The sequence below is a fragment of the Bos javanicus genome, chromosome 5, assembly GCF_032452875.1.
Source record: "Bos javanicus breed banteng chromosome 5, ARS-OSU_banteng_1.0, whole genome shotgun sequence".
NCBI classification, from domain to species: domain Eukaryota; kingdom Metazoa; phylum Chordata; class Mammalia; order Artiodactyla; family Bovidae; genus Bos; species Bos javanicus.
The window spans coordinates 112151016-112175216 of NC_083872.1; the positions used below are offsets into that span (position 1 = coordinate 112151016).

At 44.3% G+C, this 24201-nt stretch overlaps 1 protein-coding gene across 2 annotated transcripts in view; it reads left to right on the forward strand.

Annotated features, from left to right (window-relative positions):
- The first annotated feature begins 1062 nt into the window (after positions 1-1062).
- SGSM3 (small G protein signaling modulator 3) overlaps positions 1063-24201 on the forward strand; it is a 34100-nt gene continuing 10961 nt past the window's right edge. For both annotated transcript variants that reach the window (XM_061418617.1, XM_061418618.1), the window contains exon 1: positions 1063-1151. The gene's annotated coding sequence lies outside the window, so the exon portion shown is untranslated. The remainder of the gene's footprint in view (positions 1152-24201) is intronic.

The window sequence follows — 24201 nt, forward strand, 5'->3', positions numbered from 1 at the left end:
TATGGATGTGAGAGTTGGACTGTGAAGGCTGAGCGCTGAAGAATGGATGCTTTTGAACTGTGGTGTTGGAGAAGACTCTTGAGAGTCCCTTGGACTGCAAGGAGATCCAACCAGTCCATTCTGAAGGATATCAGCCCTGGGATTTCTTTGGAAGGAATGATGCTAAAGCTGAAACTCCAGTACTTTGGCCACCTGATGCGAAGAGTTGACTCATTGAAAAAGACTGATGCTGGGAGGGATTGGGGTCAGGAGGAGAAGGGGACGACAGACGATGAGATGGCTGGATGGCATCACTGATTCGATGGACGTGAGTCGGAGTGAACTCCGGGAGTTGGTGATGGACAGGGAGGCCTGGCGTGCTGCGATTCATGGGGTCGCAAAGAGTTGGGCATGACTGAGCTACTGATCTGATCTGATCTGATCTGATGGGACCAGATCCCATGATCTTAGTTTTCTGAATGTTGAGCTTTAAGCCAACTTTTTCACTCTCCTCTTTCACTTTCCTCAAGAGGCTCTTAAGTTCTTCTTCACTTTCTGCCATAAGGGTGGTGTCATCTGCATATCTGAGGTTATTGATATTTCTCCCAGCAATCTTGATTTCAGCTTGTGCTTCCTCCAGCCTAGCATTTATCATGATGTACTACTCTGCATATAAGTTAAATAAGCAGGGTGTTTGTACACCCATAAAGAAGGCGCTTAAATATTTAGAAAATGAATATCAAGTAAGCCGCTCCTTCCCACAGCCCTGGAGCGTCTGTCCCACAGCCTGACCACAGACCCACCCCAATATTCCCCTAAATCCTCGGGCTGCAGTGCAGACGGGAGGCCAAGTGGGCCTCGCCAAGCCAAAACTGGGCTTTGAAGGTCACACCTCCTACCCCTGCCGCCCGCTGGAAGACGCAGGGTCGGCTTCGAAAAGAGCTTGGTGTGCCGGGTCCAGAGGCTCGCAGACCCCGCCGCCGCTCCCGCCGGCGGACCCAAAAGACTACAGCCCCCAGAATGCCCCGCGACCGTCCGCTCGGCCCCGCGCGCGTGCGTGGTGGCGCAGCCAAGCGCTGACAGGGGTCGAGCCGCGCTAGCCAGTGCAGGGTTGGCACCGTGGAGGCGACGGCGCGCGGCGGTGAGGCAGCTGGACAACCCCCGCCGGGCAGGTGAGTGCCGAGCGAGAGGCTGGTGGCGACCCTCTGGGTCTGCGAGGCCCGGAGCCCACACATGCACCCCCGGTGGAGACGCGGGGAATATGGAGAGACCGACTGACGCACGGACTGGCAGACTGACGGGCAGAGAAGCCGGGAGGCGCTGCCGCGGGCCGGCCGGGCCCTCGCTCGTCAGGCGCACGGGGTGGGGGTCTAGGCCGGCGGTCTCCAGTCGCGGGCTTGGTGAGGTCGGGTGCGGGGCCTGCGAGGCGAGGGCGGTGCTCGGGGCGGGGGTGGCCTCCCAGGGTCGGGAACCCCCGACCTCAGCCGGCTCAGCGAGAGGTGGGGGTCCCCGGCGTCCGAGCTGAAGCGCCCTGGGGGCTCGAGGCCGAATACATCCCCTCCCGCCGCTGGGAGCAGTTTACAGAAACCGCACCTCACGCCGGGGCCCTTTTCTTTGAAGGAACGGCAGCCTCGGATACATTTACCGCAGCAAAGTCTTCCTCAGGTGTGACTTGGAACTTGACGTTGAAGATTCAGGTCTGGGGTCAGAACACAGGCTTAGATTCTGGTCAGACTCAGAACTCACTGTATTTATTATGTGTTGGGAGTTGGTGATGGACAGGGAGGCCTGGCGTGCTGCGATTCATGGGGTCGCAAAGAGTCGGACACGACTGAGCAACTGATCTGATCTGATCTGAACTCTGGAGAAACTGAGGCGCGTGTTATCCAGGATCAGCCTGTGTGGTTAGGATTGGAGTTCTGAAAATTATTCTCATGGAATAATGATTCAAGATGCTTTTTATATGGGGGGAAGGATGATTTGAAGTTTCTTTTCCGTGACGAATGACTGTTACCTTGTTTTCCAGTCTTGTGCTGCCTATGTGATTTGTGGTGGGTTTCTGGCCTTTTTTTTTTTTTTTTGCTTTCTGGTGAGATGTTTAGAGCTGTCTGGAATATTCTTTACCCTTCTTTCTTATTCATCCGTGGTAAATTCAAGTTCCTAATCAGACCCTGTTTCACAAAAACTGAATTTTCAGCCTCCGCTTGGTTACTTGAAGCTTTTGTGAGTGTTTGTGATTAAGTTTGTAGATAACACATGTATTTCCTGCTGTTTTTCCTCCTCATCTCTTTTCCATCTTCCAGTTGTCTTGGAACTCTAAATGATAGTTGTATTTTCTTGTTTTACATGTTTATTTCTGTAGTCCTTGATTAGCTGGTAATTGATTGTAATAAAAGACATCTTTCCTGTATTTTGATAATCCCGGGTGCCTGTAGCCTTTTCCTCATTACTTATTACATTAACCTGGGCTTTGGCCCACTTCCATATACCTTGTTAAGCAGGGGGATGTGGGATCTGGGAGAGAGGGCTGAGGTAGGGTGCTGCTCTTGGCCAGATATGGGTAACAGGTGAACACAATCCATGAGCATTAACTTTAAATGGCTGTAGGGACTTCTCTGGCCATCCAGTGGTTAGGACTCCACTCTCTCGTTGCTGAGGGCTGGAGTTCAGTCCCTGGTGAAGGAACTAAAATCCCCCAAACTGCGTGGCATGACAAAATAAATAAATGACTGTGAACAAAAATTGTTTAAATACTAATCTTGTGATTTGGGGAACTTATAATGAATCTGACATCAGAGTAAAATGCTGAGAAAGGACCTCAGGGATGATGTTTTATCATACTGCCTTCTCTCTGTGCCCAGAGTGGATGCTGGGGACACCTTGATGGTTTTGAAACTTAAACAATGTTCTGTGTGCTTGTGTTTTTGGTTTCTCTTTTCCCAGTTCTCAATGAATGTTTTGGCAGGAGCTCAAAATCTGGTACATTTGATAATTTAAAGCCAGTGTCATCTGCTTATTCTGCAGTTTGTCTCTCTTCCTTAGCTGGTGACATCACTAATTTCCCCCAGCAGCCATTCAGGAGCTCATGCAGTCTGTCACGAGGAAGTGGAATAGCATGGAGGGTGGCTCACAGGAGAAATAAGGACCCTGTTTCTTTGCCTTCGCATATTACACGTAGAGTGAGACAGGAAATCTGGGCGAAAGCACAGACTACGTGGGAGGTTTAGAACACCAGAGTCCAGGCTTCCACATAGGGTCATAGTGATTAGCACCACTTATTGAATGTCTCCTGTTTGCTTAGTGCTGTGACCGTCACAGTGAGGTGCGGGTGTTACCACTGTCATTTTGTATGTGTGTAAATACAGAGCTTAAGTAGTCTACAGATGTAGTGACAGGGCCAGATGCAAATTCAGGTCTCTAATGCTGACACCTTGCTCTTTGTACTGCGTTGTACTACCCTACCAACACATTCATTCAAATCTTTCTCATTCTTAAAAAACAAAAAAAGCCACCTTAACTGGGCCACGTTACTTCTTCACAGTGCTGTCTTTCTCCATCTGTTTCCTTTCTACATTTGTTCTTAAAAACAAACAAACAAACAAACTCTATGTCCTTCTCTTCCCTTTAGTCCTTAGTTCCTTGCAGGCTGGCCTCCACTGTTGACTCTATTGAAATTGTTCTCATGAACTCCACTCTGCCCTTGATTGAATGCCTATTGTATGGACCATCTTCTAGACTTAAAAAGAGGCTGAGATATAGTTCTTGTCCTGAGAGAGTTTAGGAGTTAATGAGGGAGAAAAAGAATTTCATACATGTCAATATATGTTAACCCTTGACCAAGCAGTCTTTGCTTTTGGGAGTGGGGGAGGAACAGCTCACTGAGAAGGTGACACCGGACTGCCAACAGAGAGGAAGCCTAAGCTGCAGACAGTGGTGTCAGGACTGCATGGTCAGGTGTGGATTTTTAGGAGAAGGTGCATCTCGCCAGTGTGAGATGATACAGTTGAAACATGCGGTGTAGGCTTTAGAGTCTGACAGGTCTGGCAACTGAGCCTTAATTTCTTCCTTATACCTGCGTACAGTGTCAGCGCTGTGAAAGCAGGGCTTTGTGTTTTTCACCACCTCCTCTCTTCTGGAACAGTGGTCATTAAATGTTTGTGGTGTGACTACCTCATAGGATGTTGTTCAGCACGTGGGAGTTGTTCATACTCCCAGCAGCACAGTGAGACTGAAGTAGTGAGTGGCCATCAGTGTGGTTTAAGAACTGATTTTTGAAGACACCATTGTTTGAAATAGTACACGCATAATCACCTCCCCTTTTTGAACATTTAGGCTTGTAATTTATGCTCACAGTTTAGAAGAGAGACATTCACCTCTTTTCCGTAGGTACAGTTAGGTGATAACTGTGTTTTCACTTCTAATATTATGCTTCTTTTCCAGTTATAAACACATCTCTGCTTTTTCTAATTGTGATGTGTTTTTTTTTTTTATGCTAATGTTGTAAATTGGTTTTGGAAGTTAATGTCTTTGGAATCATTACGTACATTTACCAGTAAGAGTAACATGAAAAATGAGATTGAAAGCACCAACCCAGTTATCAGCAGGCTTATTCTTAATAGATTTTTTTTTTCCTTAACAAAATCATACAACTCTTCTGGCCTTCTCGATATCTAGTTAGCCTCCCAGCTAATATTCTAAAGACATGCAGCAACAGATGATTTCCCTCTTCTTGTGTTTGAGTTTCATTTGTAAATATCCTTAATTTGTGTGACTTGAGGTTATAGGGTTAAAGTCCAAATACCACCTTTTGTTCCACTTTTGAAGTTAGTAGGATGTAGTAATTAATTAGCACCTACAATAAAGTTCAAATTCTGGCTCTACCACTTTAAACTTTGAAAACTTAACACAAGTAATATAACTTCCCAATGCCTCATTTTGCTCATCTCTAAAATTAGGGTGGTTACTCCTACTGTCACCACTCAATAATAGCTAGTGTTTATTGGCTGTTTACCATAGACTTGGCATAGTTCTAAGAATTTTATATATATTAACTCAGTCTTCACAACCATCCTGTATATTAGTATTATGCCCACTTAAGGTGAGGAAGCTGTGACAAGATGGATACCTGAGAGATGTAATAAAGGTGTTTAATAATCTAATGGGTAGTTGTACTAAATGATCTGTAAAGTTCTCCTCAACTCTGAGATAATGATTCTGTGATTGAAATCTAAGTCTCCAGACTCTGGGCCCTAGAGATTGCTCTAGAACAGACTCGTCTTGCCTTTCCCCACAGTGCCAGCCTGGTTTCCTATTGTCTCCGCCCCACACCCCTGCTTCACCCAGCGCCTTCCGTTCTTCACGTCACCTTCTCATTGAGCCTTCCCTGAACACCTGCTTCAAAGTAGCAACTTCTTGAAATTGCCTGGTCCCTTTCCTGATTCATTTTCCTCTGTAGTGATGCTCATCACCTGGCATTCAGTGTGGTTTCTTTTTTTTTTTTAATTATTTATTTTTGGTTTCACTGGCTCTTGTTTGCTGTGCAGGCTTTCTCTAGTTAAAGCGAGTGGGAGCTGTCTTCGTAGTGGTATGCAGGCTTCTCATGGCTGTGGCTTCTCTTTTGGGGAACACAGGCTCTAAGGTGCGGGGGCTTCAATAGATGTGCCGCATGGGCTTAGTTGCTCTGAGGCTTGTAGAATCTTCTCGGGCCAGGGATTGAACCCGTGTGCCTTGCATTGGCAGGCGAATTCTCAACCACTGTACCACCAGGGAAGTCCAGTGGTTTCTTATTTTTTTAATCACCTGTTTCCCCTCTAGAATGCCAGACCCTGAAAAAAAGAGACTTTCATTGGTTTTGATCATTGCTCATCACTTAGAACACTGCCTGGCACATAGTCGGCACTCAGTAAATGTATGTTGAATGAATGAATAGTTCCTCAACACAAAACATAAATGTTGAGAGAAAGGACTAGGGAAAGTTTCACAGGAGTGTCATTTAAGCTGAGCACTGTAAGACTGGTAGACTGTGGACATTTGGAAATGGGAGGTGGCTTTCTAAGCAGAGGAAGCACTATGGATACTAGCAGGGAGGGTATGTGAAGGGAAAACAAGAGCTGAGCCAACAGGTGGATTGGGGAGCACTGAAGAATATGAGGAGAGAACCAGATAATTGGGGCTGTGCTTCAGGAAATATTAGTCTAGTGTTTGTTTAACATGAATGGATGGAGAGAGAGTCTGGAGGCGCAGAAACCTGTTAGGAGACTTTTACAGTGGCTCTGAAAAGTGGCCAGGTCTTGGTCATGGCAGTGGAAAGAGATGCCTAGAAATATTTTAAAGATAAAATCAATAGACTTTGCAACTCAGTCAGTGTTGGGAACAAAAGAAACATAGGAGCCAGAAATTACCCTAAAGTTAGAATATGAGTGTCCTGAAGAAGAAATAGAGAAAATCGAAAGAATCATCTGGGATGGAATAAAAATAGATTTGTGTGAGAAGTACAGATTTGATGTGTTATGGGATAAGTCAACTGAAGTCATCCAACAGCAGAAAGTTGGAGATAGCAGGACTCGTCATGACTACAGATAGAGATTTATAGCTTATCTGTATGGCAGTGAGAGCTGAATCCCCAAAAGGGACAGAAATGGATTCCCCAGTAGTAATCCATTAGGAGTGGATTAAAAAAGAGAAGACCAATTTGGGCAATGTTTTGGGGGAGTCTGGAGGAAGAAGAGGAGCCTGCCTAGGAGCAAGTAGAGAAGAAGAACCCGTGTAGTCAGTGTCCTAGGAGAGCAGCTTCAAGGAACCCATGTAAGTCAGCAGATTCAAATCCTGCAGGGAGTTTAAGGAAATGAGGCCAAAGGAAGAGGATTCCATATGGTGACAAGGAAACCACTGGAAACCTTAGAAAGTCTAGGCGGTATGAGGAGAAGCTTCAAGTATGGGCTGACTGGTGAGGGAGCAGAATTCTAGTCTGCCTTTGAAACTATGGCAGTGAGGCAGGGAAAAAGAGAGAAGTAGGAGACTTGAGTGGGTCCAGGGAGAGCGGCTTTGTTGTGGTTTGTTCTACTTAAGGATACAGGAGATCTGAGTACTGTGTGCACCAGACGTGAAGCCAGTGGAGAGGAGGAAGAGATTGAAGATGCTGTCAAGGAGGTGGACTGAAAGGTCTTGTGGGTGGAGGAGTTAACCCGGGAAGAGAGGGAAGCTACTTCTTCCCCCAAGAGGAGAGGACGAGTGAAAGAGGAAAAGGTGAAAAGACGGAGCAGTGTTGACTGCGTGAAGGAGGACGCTGAGGAGCTAAGCCTAGTGACCACAGCTCTGTGAAGCTGGCAGCCAGGCCATGAGCTGGGAACGCTGGCAGCAGGGAGAGTTGGTGGGCCTGGAGAAACATGGGAAAGGCTTGAAAGCTCTGAGGAAGCATCCGCCAGGTCAGCTGGAGAGGAATGAAGCTGCTGAGCAACAGGGAAGATAAGTAACTCGCGTAGCTCGTTTCCTGGTCATGACAAGAGGAGCGTGGGCAGAGCCTGAGGAGGACTTGCCTAGAGCTGGACAAGGCCAGTGTCATGTCAGTTTCAGTTTCAGTGTCGGCTCAACATGGTCGTGTCACTTCCTATGATGTAGGAGTTAGTATGTGGACCTGGTGGATGAAATCGGCACTGTTAAGTATGCGATATAAAGAGCTGCCCAAACCATTGCAAATTATTTAATGGAAGGCAGGCCATTAAAGGCAGGACAGGTATGGTCTGCCTAACTCTGATGTTTTACAACAGCAGGATGACAGCTTCCTCTGACATCTTTCCCAGAATTTCCGATGATGCTGCTGCTGATCTGAGTGTAATCCATTTTGCCTGTTCCTAAGTTGTTCCCAAGTTTTTTATTCAGTTTGAGGTGGGGTAGCAGAAATAGAAGATTTAGCTTCTGGTCCAGCTGTGTCTCTACTGTATAGCTTTAAATTAGTCTTTTGGCCTCTTTGGCCGCAGTTTCTTTCTTTTGAAAAAAGAGGGAGATGAACGCAAAGGATTCTTCTAACTGCATCTTCTGTGACCCTGTTTTAAGAGTGTTTGTCCCACACCCGGTACTAAAGAAGCTAATGATCTCTAAATGTAGGTGCAGATTGTAGTATGGGGATTCTCTCCTAATTTGTATTGAATTTGGAATTGTCACAAAAATTTCTGTTTCTCAGGGCTCCCCTGTGGTTCACTGATTAAGACTCCATGCTTCCCCTGTAGGGGTTATGGATTCGATTCCTGGTCGGGGAACTAGATCCCACAGGCTGCATGGTGCAACCAAAACAAAAAAAGCTTTGAAAAAAGAACTTTATGTTTCTTAGTACAGTTCAGCAAATGTCATGTTTTGACCCTGCCTGGGCTTCCCCTGGGCTCCATGCCCAAGTCAAGGTGCACGTTCTTACACGCACACAAGTGGCTTCAAGGTCTTCCCAGAACAAGAACTGACGACTCGGCTGTGCTAGTCGGTGTGGTAGAGAGGGACCACTTAGGAGTCACTTCTGACTCACTGGTGATTGATGCAAGATGCTTAACCTCTCAGAGCCCCACTTTCCTCAAGTTTAAAATGAAGAGTGCTTAGCTAGTTTGGGTAAATGCTAACAAATGTTATTTTTCTTTCTTTCATTCTCTCTCCCCTCTAATGACCTCCATCTGCTGACTGCCACAAAGTACCTAGGACTGGATTACCGTACTTTAAAGTTAGTAGGGAGGTATTTTCATCTCTGCAAATGAAAAATTCCCAGTAATGATATAGGTGGTATGGCTAAATAAGTGACTTAGTTATTTGAATTCTGTGGTTTGATTATATGAGGAATAGAGATTTCGTTAACTATATTTATGATTTGTTCCTTTTAAGTGCCCTAAGCTTCTATGTTAATATAAAGCTTAAAATTTTTTTGTGTCCCCCTCTTTTTTTTTTGCCAGTCAGCCCTCAAGGAGCTTTATTTTTCTCAAAAACTCTTGTCTACATATTTCTAGAGCTACCTGAATGTTGAGTTAAGGTTAGCTACCCGTTAATTTACTTCATTTTACTTCTAAGGCAGGTGTTGCTCCCCAGCCCTGGTGGTGGGACTGACAAGATCCATGCACTACCTTGCTTCTCTTTTCCTTGCCACAGTCCAGGTGCTTCCAGGCCGTAAGTCTTAGGGGAATGATCCTGGGAGGTACCCAGGGAAGTGCCCAGATAACCCTGGGTGGTTAGTTTACAGGAGGACCTGGAGAGAGTGGGCCTGCTGTGGCGTCAGCACAGGAGAGCCTCAGGTACCTGGTGCTGCTGTGCAGGAAAGGGACGGTGTGCCTAGGCTTGCGGAGTTCTGGAGGGAGGATCCTGCTTCCCTCTTCTGTGTCAGTCTGATCTCTACCTTGCGCAGTCAGGCCTGAATCTTGCCTAAAGGAACACTAACTGTGGTCACAAAGAAAATATTGACTCAGGGATGAGGAAGCAGCCCAGCTGTAAGCCTGTGGGAGTGGAGCGCAGAATGGGGTTGGTTCCTACGTCGTTTTGCTCTTTTGCTAATGCCAGTTTGGGAGGAGGCAGCTGAGAAGTTTGGATGTCTTTATTCACTAGGCAGATGAAGAATAGTGTGAATAGTAAATGTGTTTTCAACAAGCATGATTGGGGTGACTTAGAAGGGGGGAGCCAGTTCTAGATTAGTGCCACAAGCCACTTTACTATGATGTTCGATGGGGCTCAAGTCTTGTGGCTTTCTTTCCGTATTTTGGTACTTGCTTCATTTAGCAGCCTGCCCTAGGAGAAAGTGGTGGGTTCTGAGGTCTGAAAGAAGGGTGCTGTGGCCAGAGCATCACACGAGTGTCAAGGGCTGAGAGCTGAGGCTGGAATGGTCAGCGGGGACCACTAGGTCATGCAGTCTCATAAGCCAGTTAACAAATGTGGGGTTTTCCCCAAAAATTCGAGGGAAGAAAGAGTTTTAAAGGAGAGAAGGAAATTGTTGCATTTAAAAGGATTTCTGTGCAAGGTAGAGAGTAGATGGGGTGTGGAGGGCAGGGGGCAAGACTAGAGAGAGAGATCCTGTGGGAGTCTTACAGTAACTGTGACAGGGAGAAATGACCACAGCCCCAAGTGAAAAGCAGCAGCAGGTTGAAGAGAAAAAGGAAGCTTCAGAAAACATCAGGAAAGGCCTCAGAGGTGGAGGTGGGGAGACCGGGACTCCATGGACCTCGATGCCCAGGTCCAGCTGGAGAAAGGAGTGGTGGCTATGCAGTGATGCCAGCTTCCTGAGGCAGGGTTTCCAAGGGAGCTGACAACTTAGTTCTGGAGTGTAGTAAATTTGAAGGATGTGGAGGACTGACCCAGTGGGCAGCTGGACATGCCAGCCTGAAGTTCAGAGAGAAGGTGTCCTGGGGATATAAATTGGCATCATCTGTCTGTAGATGTTAAATGAAGCCAAGAGTAAACCAGGGTGCAGGGAACCAGGGAGGGTTTAGGACCAACCATTAAGGCACCTTAAGAAGTAGCAGAGGAGGTGAAACTGGGGAAGGAGACTTAAGAAGGAGAGCTGGAAGGACCAGAGGAAGCCCTGAGGTTATGACACTGACCCTGGAAAGTGAGTGCTTCAGGAAGAAGGAAGAGGTTACTGCAAGGCATGCTACTGCTACTAAGAGATCACATGTGGTAAGAACTGAAATGTCTTTGTGGATCTAATGCCCAGCAGCAGTGTTGGGGTGACCCTTTAGTACACCAGGCCTAAGCTGAGCACTAATAAAGCAGAGACAAAACAGAGAAAATGGAAAGAACTTGACCCTGGGCATTTCATTTAATATAGCAAAAGTCATCTTGGAAAAGATTGTGAGTATTGTTGAACTTCCTCATACTCATTTTTTGTGTTGAATTAAATAGGGAGCACCCCAGTCTTTTTTATTCTATGGCTATCTGAAGGTCTTTTTTTTTTTTTTTATGTTTAGCCCTATTTGTTTAAATAGCTAACACATTAAAATGGTTCAGAATTCAAAAGTACAAAAGGTTACTAAGTAAAAAAAATCTGCTACTTAGTTCCTCTCACTTATAGCCTTGTATTTATGTGAAAATTTCCTCCCTTTTTCTGCACAACTATTTACCATTCCTCTCACTGTTTTTCTGCTTGATTTATTCATTTTGCAATGTATCTCAGAGATCATTCCCTATCATTGCACAGATAGCTAACCCATCCTTTTTCATAGCTGCACACTATTTCATTATATAGATGTATTAGTTTATTTAACTATTTAATTGATCCCCTGCTGATGGAAATTTAGGTTTTCTAATATTTTACCACCTAAAGTTTTGTTGCCACAAACCGTGCTATAGGGAGTTACCTTGTATAAGTCACGTTTCTTAAGTATAGGATAAATTCCCAGAAGTGGGAATTGCTGGACCTAAGAGCCTCTAAAGATTTTAATCCAACCTTGCTTATTGGATTAGAAAGCTTGCAGTGAATGGTGGCTATTAAGATAAATATAATATAGATAGGTTACATTAGAGAAAAATAGGGGCATCTGACACAGACCAGAAGCAAGGTGGGTGGTGGAAGCTTCCTGGAGGAGGAAATGCCTGAGAAGAGCCTGAGTAATGAAAAGTCAGATGAAGTGGAGGCGTTACAAGCAGCAGGAGCAGAAAGGGCCAAGCCCAAGAACTTAAAAAGGAACTTGTTTGTGGGGAATCTTCCAGGAGTTTAGTGTCGCCTCCATTCATCGAACAGTCCACTCCCTGCCACAGGTCAGGCGCTGGGCTCTGTCCTACATCAGATGGGCAGTACATCCAGAAGTCACAACGCACCTGCGGTATGAAATAAGAGGCAGTAGGCTGGGGGCCTCCCAGGTGGCTCAGTGGTGAAGGGTCCGCCTGCCACTGTAGGGGACTCGGGTTCCATCCCTGTGTGGGGAAGACCCCCTGGAGAAGGAAATGGGAACCCACTCCAGTATTCTTGCCTGGGAAATCCCGTGGACAGAGGAGCCTGCTGGGCTACACAGTCCATGGGATCCCGAAAAGAGTCCAATTTGACTTAGTGACTGAAACAACAACAACAGTAGTATATACAGTGATTAATTCTGTCGGAGAAAGAAGGAAGGGGGCATGGAAGGTGGAAGGGAACACATTAGAGGAGGCACATCTGAACTAAAATTCAAAAAAACTGTAACAGGTGGACTTCAGCGATTCTCACAGTGTATTTCCTGGACCAGCAGCATCAGTATCACCCAGCAGCTTCTCAAGCCCTACCCAGATCTGCAGAATCAAAGTTCTGGGAGTTGGCCTCAGCGACCTGGGTCGTAAGAAGCCTTCTGAAGTGATAGTCAGTCGTGTCCAACTCTCTGTGACCCCATGGACTGTAGCCCACCAGGCTCCTCTTTCCATGGAATTCTCCAGGCAAGAACACTGGAATGGGTTGCCATGCCCTCCTCCAGGGGATCTTCCTGACCCTGGGATTGAACCTGGGTCTCCCACACTGCAGGAAGCCCTCCAGGTGACCCCAGTATGCTCTGCAGTTCGAGAACCACTGATGGCGCTCATTTACGGTGAGGTCACAATACTGTAGAGTCAGGGAACTAAACTCTGTAGTATTGCTGAAGTGTCGCTTGTGTTTTTACAGAAATAAAAGTTATATAAAAGTAGTTACTTTATATGCCAAAGAAATAAGCCAATAAAACTTGCATTACGTACATTATCAGTCTAAATCACTTATCTTGAAGTGTCAATAAAATGGACATAAGTCCTGTATCCCTTGTTATGTGAGAAGGCCAGCACCCTTCACCAGGTTTTCATTATTGTCCCTACTTCCAGACCTTTCTTTGATTTCCCGCACAGTTAAGGATCTTATGAGTAGAGCAGGCTTTACTGAAGGTATGGAACACAAAGGGACAATACCTTGCAATTAAGACCTAACTGAAATTGGATTTTGGATTGCCCTTTCCTTAAGAGGCGTTTGGTCCACCCCAGGGCTGCGCTGCTTCCAGACGTGCCGCGTGCTGCCGCCCTGTGGGCCGCTCTGTCCTGAAGGAGGCAGCTCCTACCCATTCCTGGACTCTGTCCCTTCCCCTCTGTAACCCCTGTTTTCTCTTCTCCCCTACCTCCAAATTTCCATTAATTTTCTTTGCTAGGCAATTGATAGATCTCTCCTTTTCTAATCTGCATCTTCAGGGTTTACCTTCCACCTTTAAGGAGCTTATCAGAATATTTTCCCAAACAGAGGTAAACCTTGTCTCTGGGAAGCATTCTGGAGCCAACTATTAAAATAGTAATTTTCCACTGTGCTGTTATTATAATGTTATACAATTTTAGGTTCACTTTAGGGGTCATTAGGTTAATTACCTTGCTTCAAGTGGCATCATGTTAAACTCTAGCCAATAATTCTTAATCTAGTCCTTATTTCTGTTTTACAAAACTGACACTATAAAGTAGAAAAGACACATTTTTTTAGGGCATGGCAACCCACTCCAGTTTTCTTGCCTTGAGAATCCCCATGGACAGAGAAGCTTGGGGGGCTACAGTCCATGGGATCACAGAGAGTCAGACAGGACTGAGCGACTAAGCACAACACATACATTTTATTATTTTATTTTTATTTTTAATTGGAGAATAACAGATGCATTAACTTCATTTAAAAAAATCTTTGAAGGTCAAGTTTCTCACAACACTGTTATTAGTACAAAAATTGCTGTTGGGTGCCTAAATATTGTATCAAAAGATGACTACATTAGTAAATTACAGAACAAAGACTGCATAATTACTGGGGAAATGATAATTTAATGTTCAGTAGAGAAAAATATTTCAAAATCTAAAATATAAGAGGACTGTGTATGTGTAGAAAAAAAACAAGTGAGGAGAGGAAGGAAGAAAATGTGACTTATTGAATTGGCAAACTTGTGGCAGAATTTTTTAAATTTTGATTTCCGTTAATGTCATTGTGTTGGTATAATTACAAAGCTCAGAGGAGAGCTAACCCTAACCCTAACCCAAACTTCCCTTCCCAGAATATAAACCAGTGACTGTGTTTATGCTCCGAGATTGTCTTCTGACCTGTGGCTTACATTTGTCCTGCTACCACTTAAGTCTGTCCTTCATGTTCTCAGTGGAAAAGAGCGAAGTGCCCAGAGTGTTGGGAAGAAGCGCACCTGAGCTGCTGGCCCTGACAGCCCCTGTCCTCCCTGACCTTAGCTCAAGTGTCGCAGGAGACCAAGTAAACGTCCAGGCTGTGGAGAAAACAGGGGACGGGGCATTTCTGTACAACTAGATTCAGAAATAGCGTTCTTCCCCCTTAGAGCCTGTCTTGCAAATTGATGTACTTTTCTGGTCTCCTGGTTTATAAGCTTCTCTTTTCCTTTAAACTGCTTTTAGTAGCTTTTGCTTTAGGGAAAGTGTTTCACATCACTGTAGTGGATGTGAAGGCAGATACCTGGGGATTCTGTTTAGCCTTAAAAAACAAAAATAAAATAACCTTGAAAATCTGGTTTCTAAGTGTTGTCAGTTCTTTTTCCAGTGATTACTTAGACCTTTGAGGGAAGTCTTGTTACAGTAACTTGAAAAATGACGGACTTTACCTTTTAGCAGCTCAGGGAGTTCCTGACTTCACACCTGCTGCTAAGAAGTGAGATTCATGCTGAGCAGTTTTAGTGAAGTGTTAGTTATAATTGGGATTCCCTGGTGGCTCAGACAGTAAATCTTCTGCCCACAATGCAGGAGACCCGGGTTCGATCCCTGGGTTGGGAAGATCCCCTGGAGAAGGAAATGGCAACCCACTCCAGTATTCTTGCCTAGAAAATTCCATGGATGGAGGAGCCCAGTGGGCTACAGTCCATGGGGTCACAAAGAGTCGGACACGACTGAGTGACTTCACTTTCACTTTAGTTATAAATGAGAAAGAAAAGGATTCTTTTCATGGTTACAGATAAACTATGTCTAATAGTTTGCACCTTTTTTTCACATTTGCTTTCTTTGGTTTTGTATTAACATTGGAGATGGATACTTGAGGTGATAAGTAATATCGAGAGGGAAGGTGGAGGAGGAAGGCAAGATAAGAAACTGCATAGCTGGTGTAAGTTCAGGCTTCATTTGCGGACCTCAGGAAACACAAGGAGAACACATTCTTATTCCTCAGTGTTCTGTACTTAAACTGTAGTCTTTTCAAATTGAGATATAATTCATGTACCATGGAAGTTACCCTTTTAAAGTATACAATTTAGAGTTTTTCAGTGTATTCACTGTTGTGTAACCATTACTAATTCCAGAATACTTTATCACCCCAAAAGAAACTGCATATCCGCTAGCAGTAATTTCCTGTTTCCCCCTCCCTCCAGCCCCTGCAGCCACTAATCTACCTTCTGTCTCTGGGTTTGCCTCTTCTGAGCAGTTTATATAAATAGAATTACATGCTGTGTGGTCCTTTGTGACCGACTGCTCTCACTGAGCATGTTTTCAAGGCTCAGCCATGTTGGCACATGTGTCAATACGTGATTCGTTTTTAGGAAGAGTAATGTATTCCAATGCATAGATATATCAGGGCTTCCCAGGTGGCTCACAGGAGACCCAGATTCAATCCCTGAATCAGAAGGAGCGCCTGGAGGAGGACATGGCCGCCCACTCTAGTGTTCTTCTCTGGGAAATCCCAGGGACAGAGGAGCCTGGCGAGCTCCTCCACGTCAGCACATGTCAGTGCTTGATTCCAGTGTACTGGTATACCACATTTTGTTCATCCATTCATCACTTGATGGGCGTTTGAATTGTTTCCACTTCTGGACTATTATAAATAATGCTGTTGTAAACATTTGTGTACAAATGTTCAAATGTACAAATGTTTGTGTACAAACATTGTGTACAGATGTTTTGATGTGGTGTAATTATTTTTAAACACAATACCTCTGTACTTTTTCCAAAAAGAGAACATTTAAAATCAAAATGAGTAAGTCCCATATTCCTACCACTTAACCCAGGCATATTCTTTTTATGTTACCTTCGATGTGTATGTGTTAAATACATTTTAAATGGCTGAAATCACATCTTCATGATCTACTCCATTTTTCTTCTGTTCCCAGTTAGACTTCCACCCTCACCATTAAAAATTAAAGCTCTCTAATAAATTGTACCAATGTTTTATTAGCTCCCGAGGCAAAAGAAATAAAAGTAAAAATGAACAAATGGGACCTCATGAAACTTACAAGCTTTTGCGCAGTAAAGGACATCCTAAATAAAATGAAAAGACAACCTACGGAATGGGAGAAAATATTTGCAAATGGTGTGACTGAAAAGAGCTTAATTTTTTCCAAAATATGCAAACAGCTCATACAACTCCATAACAACAACAACAACAGCAACAAAAACCCAGTCAAAAATGTGCAAAATACCTAAATAGATATTTCTCCAAAGAAGACAGACAGATGATCAGTAGGCACCTGAAAAGATGCTCAACATCACTAATTATTAGAGAAATGCAAATCAAAACTACAATGAGGTATCACTTCACACCAGTCAGAATTGTTCAGTCGCTAAGTTGTGTCTCGCTGCACCCCCATGAACTGCAGCACACCAGGCTTACCTGTCCTTCACTCTCTCCTGGAGTTTGCTCAAGTTCACGTCCATTGAGTCAGTGATGCTGCTGAACTGGAGCTGGTCCTTTCCCAGCACCTGCCCCAGGCTTCTGCTTCCAGTGAACCTGTTCAGTTCAGTCGCTCAGTCGTGTCCGATTCTTTGTGACTCCATGAACCACAGCACGCCAGGCTTCCCTGTCCTTCACCAACTCCCAGAGTTTGCTCAAACTCCTGTCCATCGACTCAGTGGTGCCATCCAACCATCTCATCCTCTGTCATTCCCTTCTCCTCCTGCCCTCAATCTTCCCAGCATCAGGGTCTTTTCCAAAGAGTCAGCTCTTTGCATCTGGTGGCCAAAGTATTGAAGCTTCAGTTTCAGCATCAGTCCTTCCAATGAATATTTAGGACTGATCTCCTTTAGGATGGACTGGTTGGATCTCCTTGCAGTCTAAGGGACTCTCAAGAGTTCAAAAGCATCGATTCTTCAGTGCTCAGCCTTCTTTATAGTCCAACTCTCACCTCTGTGCATGACCACTGGATACCCGGGCGGCATGTTGGCCAACACCTGGTGAAGGTTGCATCCTCAACGAGAACCAGCAGTGGGGCAACCAGGGCACCGGCATGTCGTCTGGCTGCCTGGAGTGGCTGAAGGATATGTCCCTTCTAGTCAGAGCCTGACAAAACATGGTCCACTGGAGAAAGGAATGGCACACCACTTCAGTATTCTTGCCTTTAGAATCCCATGAATACAATGAGAAGGAAAAAAGATATGACCAGTCATAATGGCCATCATTAAAAAGGCTGCGAGTGATAAATGCTGGAGAGGGTGTGGTGAAAAGGGAAACCTCCTGTGCTGTTGGTGGGAATGTAAATTGATGCAGCCTCTATGGAAAAACAGTATTGAGGTTCCTTAAAAAACTCAATATAGTTACTTCATGATCTAGCAATCCCACTCCTGAAGCATATACCTGAGGAAAACCTTAATTTGAAAAGATACGAGCACCCCAGTGTTCATAGCAGCACTATTTACAGTAGCCAAGACATAGAAGCAACCTAAATGTCCATTGAAAGACGAATGGATAGAGCCATGGTTTATATACACAATGGAATACTCCTCAGCCGTAAAAAGAATGAAATAATGCCATTTGCAGCAACCCGGGTGGACCTGGAGATAATACTACTAAGTAAAGTAGGTCAGATGGGGAAAGACAAATACATGATATTGCTTATGTGCAGAATCTTAAAAAAAAATGATAAAATGAACTTATTTACAAAACATACAGACTTGTAGATTTAGAGAATGAGGGAGACTGGAGGATAGGGATAGATTGGGAGTTTCAGGTTAATGGGTACACACTGCTATATTTAAACTAGGTAATCAACAAGGGCCTACTGTAAAAATTAAAAAATTCATCTGTGTTGAGTGTTCATTAGTTTTTTATTTACATAGATGTACCACAATTCTTTATCCATCCATTCATCAGTTAAAGGATATTTGCGTTTTCAGATTCTGGCAGTTGCAGCTGCCACAAACCTTTTCACACAGGTTTTTGTGTAAACAAAAGTTTCATTTCCCTTAGATAAACATACCTAGGAATGGGTTTGTTGGGTTATATGGTTAAGTATATGTCTAACTTTATAAGAATCTGCCAAACACTCTTCCAAAATTTTGCATTCCCACCAGCAATGAGTGAGAACACTGGTTGTTCTGAATCCTCATCAGCACTTGATGTTGTCAGGTGGTGGTGGTGGTTTGCTTTTTAATTTAGCTATGTAATGTGTGTGTGGTATAATCTCATTGTGGTTTTAATTTGCCTTCCTTAATGACTCGTGGGTGTTGTGTATCTTTTCTGGATGTTTGTCATCTTTGTATCTTTGGTAATGCTCCTGTTCAAATCTTTTGCCCATTTTCTTTTTTAAATTGGATTGTTTGTTTCTAGCTTACTGAGTTTTGAGAATTCCTTATACTCTGGTTACATGTTCTTTATCAAATGTGTGATATGGACATAGTTTCTACCATGTGTGGCTTCTGATAATCTAATTTAATCAAATGTTTTCTTTTATATATCATGCTTTTAGTGTAATAGCTAAGAAATCTTTGCATAACCAAGATCACAAACATTTTCTCCTGTTCTAGAAATTTTTTGGCTGCACTGAGTCTTCGTAGCTGTGTGTGGACTTTCTGTAGTTGCGGCACACAGGCGTCTCTTGTTGCGGACCGTGGGCTCTGGGTGCACAGGCTTCAACAGCTGTGGCGCACAAGATTAATTGCTCCATGACATGTGGGATCATCTCCGACCAGGGGTTGATGTGTCTCTTGCATTGGCAGGCGGATTCTCAACTGCTGGACTACTTAGGGAAGTCCATTCTTTTAGAAGTTTTGTAGTGATTTTTCTAGGCCCATTTGTTGACAAGACTGTCCTTTCCCCATTGAATTGCATTTGTATTTTTGTTGAAAAGTAATTACTTTCCTAGGGCTGCCATAATAAAGTATCACAAACTGAGTGACTTAGAACAACCGTAATATTGTCTCAGTTTTGGAGGCCAGGAATCTGAAATCAAGGTGTCAGCAAGGCCATGCTCACTCTGAAACCTGTAGGGGAGGATCCTTCCTTGTTTCTTCCAGCTTCTAGTAACCCCAGGTGTCCTTTGGCTTATTGCACCATAATTCCAGTCTGTGCTCCACATGGTGTTCTTCCATCTCTTCATATCATCTCTCTCATATCTGTGCCCAAATTCCCCCTTTTTAAAAGACATCAGATATAATGGATTAGGGCTCACCTTAATGAGGTCATCTTAAGTTGGTTAAATCAGCAAAGACCCATTCTCCAAATAAGGTCATATTCTGAGGTACCGAGGAATGGAACTTCAACATACCTTTTTATGGGGGACACAAATCAATTCAAAGCTTTAATTGACCACGTGTATGGGTCTGCTGCTGGATCACCTCTTCTGTTCCATTGATCTGTGTGTCTTTCCTTTTGCCAGTGTCACCCAGTACTGCATGTGTTGGGTTGGCCAAAAAGTTCATTCAGGTTTTTCCATGATGTAGTATGGACAAATTTGAATGAACTTTCTGATCAACCCAATAGTTTTATGGTAAGTATTGAAATCAGGTAGTGTGAATTCTCCAACTTTCTGCTTTTCCAAATTATTGATATTTTGAGTATTTTTATTCTTTTACCTATCCATTTAGCTTTTAAAATCAGTTTGTCAGTTTTAGCAAAATATCCTACTGGGACTTTGATTGGCATTATGTTGAATCTTTTCGTTGTTCACAATCTTAGGGGGACAGCATTCAGGCATTTATCTTTAAGTATGATATTAACTGTAGGATTTTTGTAGATGCCTTTTATTAGGATAAGAAAGTTTCCTCTATTTCTAGATCGCTGAGAGTTTTTATCATGAATGAATGTTGACTTCTGTGAAATGTTTCTTCTGCATCTATTGAGATAATCATATAGTTTTTCTTCTTCAGTCTGTTGATATACTGAATTACATTGATTTTTAAATATTAAACAACTTATCTTGCATTCCCAAGATAAAGTCTACTTGGTCATGATAGTATTAATTTTATGCATTGTAGAACTTACTGGCAGAAGTTGTTCAGGATATTCTCTTATTACCCTGTTAATGCCTACAGGGCCTATAGTAGTGTATCTTCTTCCATTCCTGATAATACTGGTAATCTGTGTCTTGTTTTCCTGTTCAGTCTGATCAGTTTGATTTTATTGATGTCAGAGGAACAGATTTTGGTTTCATTGATTTTTCTGTCTCTTTTTGGTTTTCTATTGTACTGATTTTTGTGGTTATCTTTATTGTTTGTCTTTTTCTTCTGCATACTTTGGACTCAAGTTATCAATAAATTCAACAACTTGGATAATAGTCAAATTCCTTGAAAGTACACAAACAATCAAAGCTCACTCAAGAGAAATAGATAATCGGAATAGCCTTATCCCTATTAAAAAATTGTAGTTGAAAATTTTTCCATGAAGGAAACTCCAGGCACCAGAGACTTGATTGGTGATTTTATTTCAACATTTGAGGAAGAAATAGTGCCAGTTTCTACACAATCTTTTCCTTAAAACGGAGGAGGAGAGACTAATTCCGAATCATTCTGTAAAGCAGATACCATCCTGATAGCAAACCCAAGAAAGGTGTTACTAGGAAAGAAAACTACAATCAAGCCTTCTTTATGAACATAGATGAAAAGTTCTTAAAATTTAAGTGAATTTCTGAAAAGGAAAATATAATCACAGTGACTCAGTAGGGTGAGCTTCAGGTATTATTCCTCACATTCCTTGCAGGTGGCTCTTTCCAACCTTGGGTAGCTCACACACGCACGCACGCGCACACGCACGCGCACACACACACACCCACCCACCCCCACCCCCACCCCCGCCACTGAAGATTTGAGGGTGTTGTCCGCAGATTTCTGGAGTTCTCTCTGCAGGTCTCTGGTCTACATATTCAGGCTGCTTTGGTGGCTTTTAGCTCTCAGCAGCTCCTCGGCCCTCCTGGGTGCCCAGTCCTGACTGCAGACTCTCTCCAGGTGGTCACAGGGCTCAGCTCAATTGTTCTCTCTCTCCCCGGCTTCACTGTCCTGTGCGGCCTGTTGTCCAGTGTTTAGAAGCCATAGTTTCGTGTATCTTTCTGGCTTTTTAGCTGTTCAGGTTGGGAAAGTAAATCCAATTCCTTATAGCTCCATCTCGGCCAGAAGCAGAAGTCCATAACTGGAATATGAAATGATTATATCACATTTTACAGTGTCAATATACCCAGATCTTATTAATTCCTGTAATATTTGACATATAAATTGTTCTCATGTTTTTGTTGTATAGATGATGCTGAAGTAGACCTTTTCATGCACATACTTTTTCGCTTCTATTGAATTATTTCCTTCAGATAAGTTTCCAGGAGAATATTACTGGATCAAAAGGTAATTTTAAGAATTGCATTTACGTGTTTTAATCTGCTTCCATTATATTCTTTACTATTCAAAAGTTTCTGCCTCTTAGTACCCCTGTGACAACAGCAGGGCCACCAGTGACCTGGCTGCTTCAGCCAGCTCCCAGATGGCTGCTTTCTGGAAGGTTCCCATAGCGACCGGAAGCTGGAAAAACCTGCCTGCCCAGATTAGTGATGTCACTTCCAGCTCCTGTTGGGAACTCAGGGATTCGGGGGCAGTTAGTGAGAGAAATGGCCTATATATATAATTTTCAGAGAGTCTTTAAAATATATCCAGAGTCTGGCCTGTTCTCACTGTTCCCACAGTAGCAAAGCCAACATCATTCCTACCACGTCACCACCCCCTGCCCTGCAGTCTTCTCTGCACAGCAGCCAGAGAGAACTTTTAAATCCTGAGTCAGATTGGGGCTCACCGCTGCTTAGAGCTGGTAGGAGAATGAGACCCGGCTGTCTGTGCGCTGAAGGCCCCCTGAGCCGGCCACCCCTGCAGCTGCCGCCACCTGCCACGCCCCTCCCTGCTGCGCCTGCCGCCTGGACCCTCCTGCCACAGGAGCCACAGGACTTGGTCTCCCACTGCCTTTTGTTTGGGTCTTTGCTTGGATGTCACCTAATCCTCAGAGAACTTTTCCTGATCACGTTAGCTACATGGCCCCTTTCTCCTGACACTTCTGTACCTTTTCCCTCAGAGGACTGTAGGTAGCACCGTCTGACAGCTGTTTCTGTGTTCGCTGAGTCTCTGTTGGGATGTAATTGTGGGGACTTGCGTTTTTCATTTTTGCATCTCGGCCCTGATAGCCATGCTTGTCTCTTGGCGGCGCTCAGTAACTGCTGAGTGACTGAACCAACAAGGGGCAAGCCAAGGTCGGGAAAGGGAGCTGCATGCTGAGAACAGCCTTCCCAGCCCGCTCCATCCTCCACAGCAGCACCCGCTTCCTCCGCACGTCCTCGGCCCTTCTGGAGGAAACAGCCAGGTCACTGCCTCTGAGGTGCTGGTGAGGTGCCGGGAGCCGGCATATTGCATATTGAGTGCACATTGCATATTGAGTGCAGCACTTTCCACAGCATCATCTTTCAGGATCTGGAATAGCTCAACTGGAATTCTATCACTGCTGGGAGCCAGTGTGAGGAACTCTGCCCATGACAAAGGTCATGAGGAAGGAGGCTCGGCATACGCAAAGGCGGGATCGAGCTTCAGGGGTCCCCCTGGAAATTCTCGAGCATTTACACCCGAAACCAGAGTCTGCCTACTTTCTGCTTTGTGCTTTCACCTACACCTCTGACTTTACGGGGGGGCTGTCCCCCACTACCTCTCTGAAAAAAGAGTTAGCTTACAGCTCCAGTTAATAATTCCTGGGTGTGACAGTGTTTCAACCTACAAACTCCTTTGGAAATCCTCTAGCCTGCCTGAATAGGTTTTTCCGGCCACATGTGATTGTTCAGAGCCTCCCAACTGTGAGAGGCAGGAGATGTTCTAAACTGTCTAAACACAGATTCCTTTGAGTAGTTAGAAGATTGATTAGAAATTGTATTGGTGAAGGGATTTTCACTTGTTGGGCCAATGTTTGCTGCTAAGTTTCCATATCCCTTACCTGCTGTGTCCCTGGCAGTGTATTGATTAATAGAATTGGTGTAAGTAGTAGCTTTAATGTTTGTAACCTGGGACCCTTGAGTTAATTCTTTTTCTTGTTATAGCCCACCACACCTTTGCTCTGTAGGAATGCAACTTTATCTAATGCTTTTGGAGGGTGGCTCCTGACCAATCACCTTTAGAGAAAAATAAGTTTTCTGAAGAAAGGGTCTTAAAATGTTAACAGGCCTCCGGGCCAGAAGATGATGCAAATCACCTAAGCTTTTGCATATGATAAGTTTGCAGGAAGAAAGCCTGGCTTGCTGCATGACTCTACCCCTTCCCCCATTATCCTCTATGCATAACTTAAGGTATAAAAACTACTTTGGAAAATAAAGTGTGGGCCTTGTTCACCGAAACTTGGTCTCACCATGTCGTTCTTTCTCTTACCTTCTGGCTGAATTATTCAGCCTCTTTTCTCCACTGAATTTCCTCACTGAGCTATCCTTATTTCAGCCTCTTTTCTCCACTGAATTTCCTCACTGAGCTATCCTCATTCTATTACTCTTTATATCCTTAATTAACGTTTAATTAAGCAATTGTTTCCTGATCTTCGCCTACGCCGTCCCCCTTCGAATTCCCTGGATCCACCGGGGCTGGACCCCGGCAGTGAGGAGTGTTTCTGATGATCTCAACTGGCATGTGTTACACTGAACCATAGGAAGTTGTTGTTTTTTGAGGTTGTAATGGATGGTTTTCAGCAGTTGCCATACGGCCTTTAGTAACCTCAGTGTCGAGGGTCCAGTAATTAACAGTAACCTTTCGGAAGTTAGGAGAAGGACTGCTTATCGCCCGATGCTTCCTGAGCATTCGCTGTGTGTCAGGGCAGTAGGGCCCTTTGTGTTCTCACGCCATCCTCATAACCACTTTAGGACGTAGGTAGGTACTGTTATTCTATCCAGTCTGTGGAGAAGAAAACTGAGATTCGAACAAGTGATGTGAATGTGCCCAAGCTTATAAGCGGGGAGCCGCAGAGCTGGGGTGTGAATGCACACCTGTCTGACCAGAGAGGTCTTCACTTGATCCGCAGCACCGTCTGGCCCTGCACGAAGGTGGCAGAGGATGAGCTAGAAAGCCGCGCTCTCCTAAGGCTGATGCCACAGCAGCGTG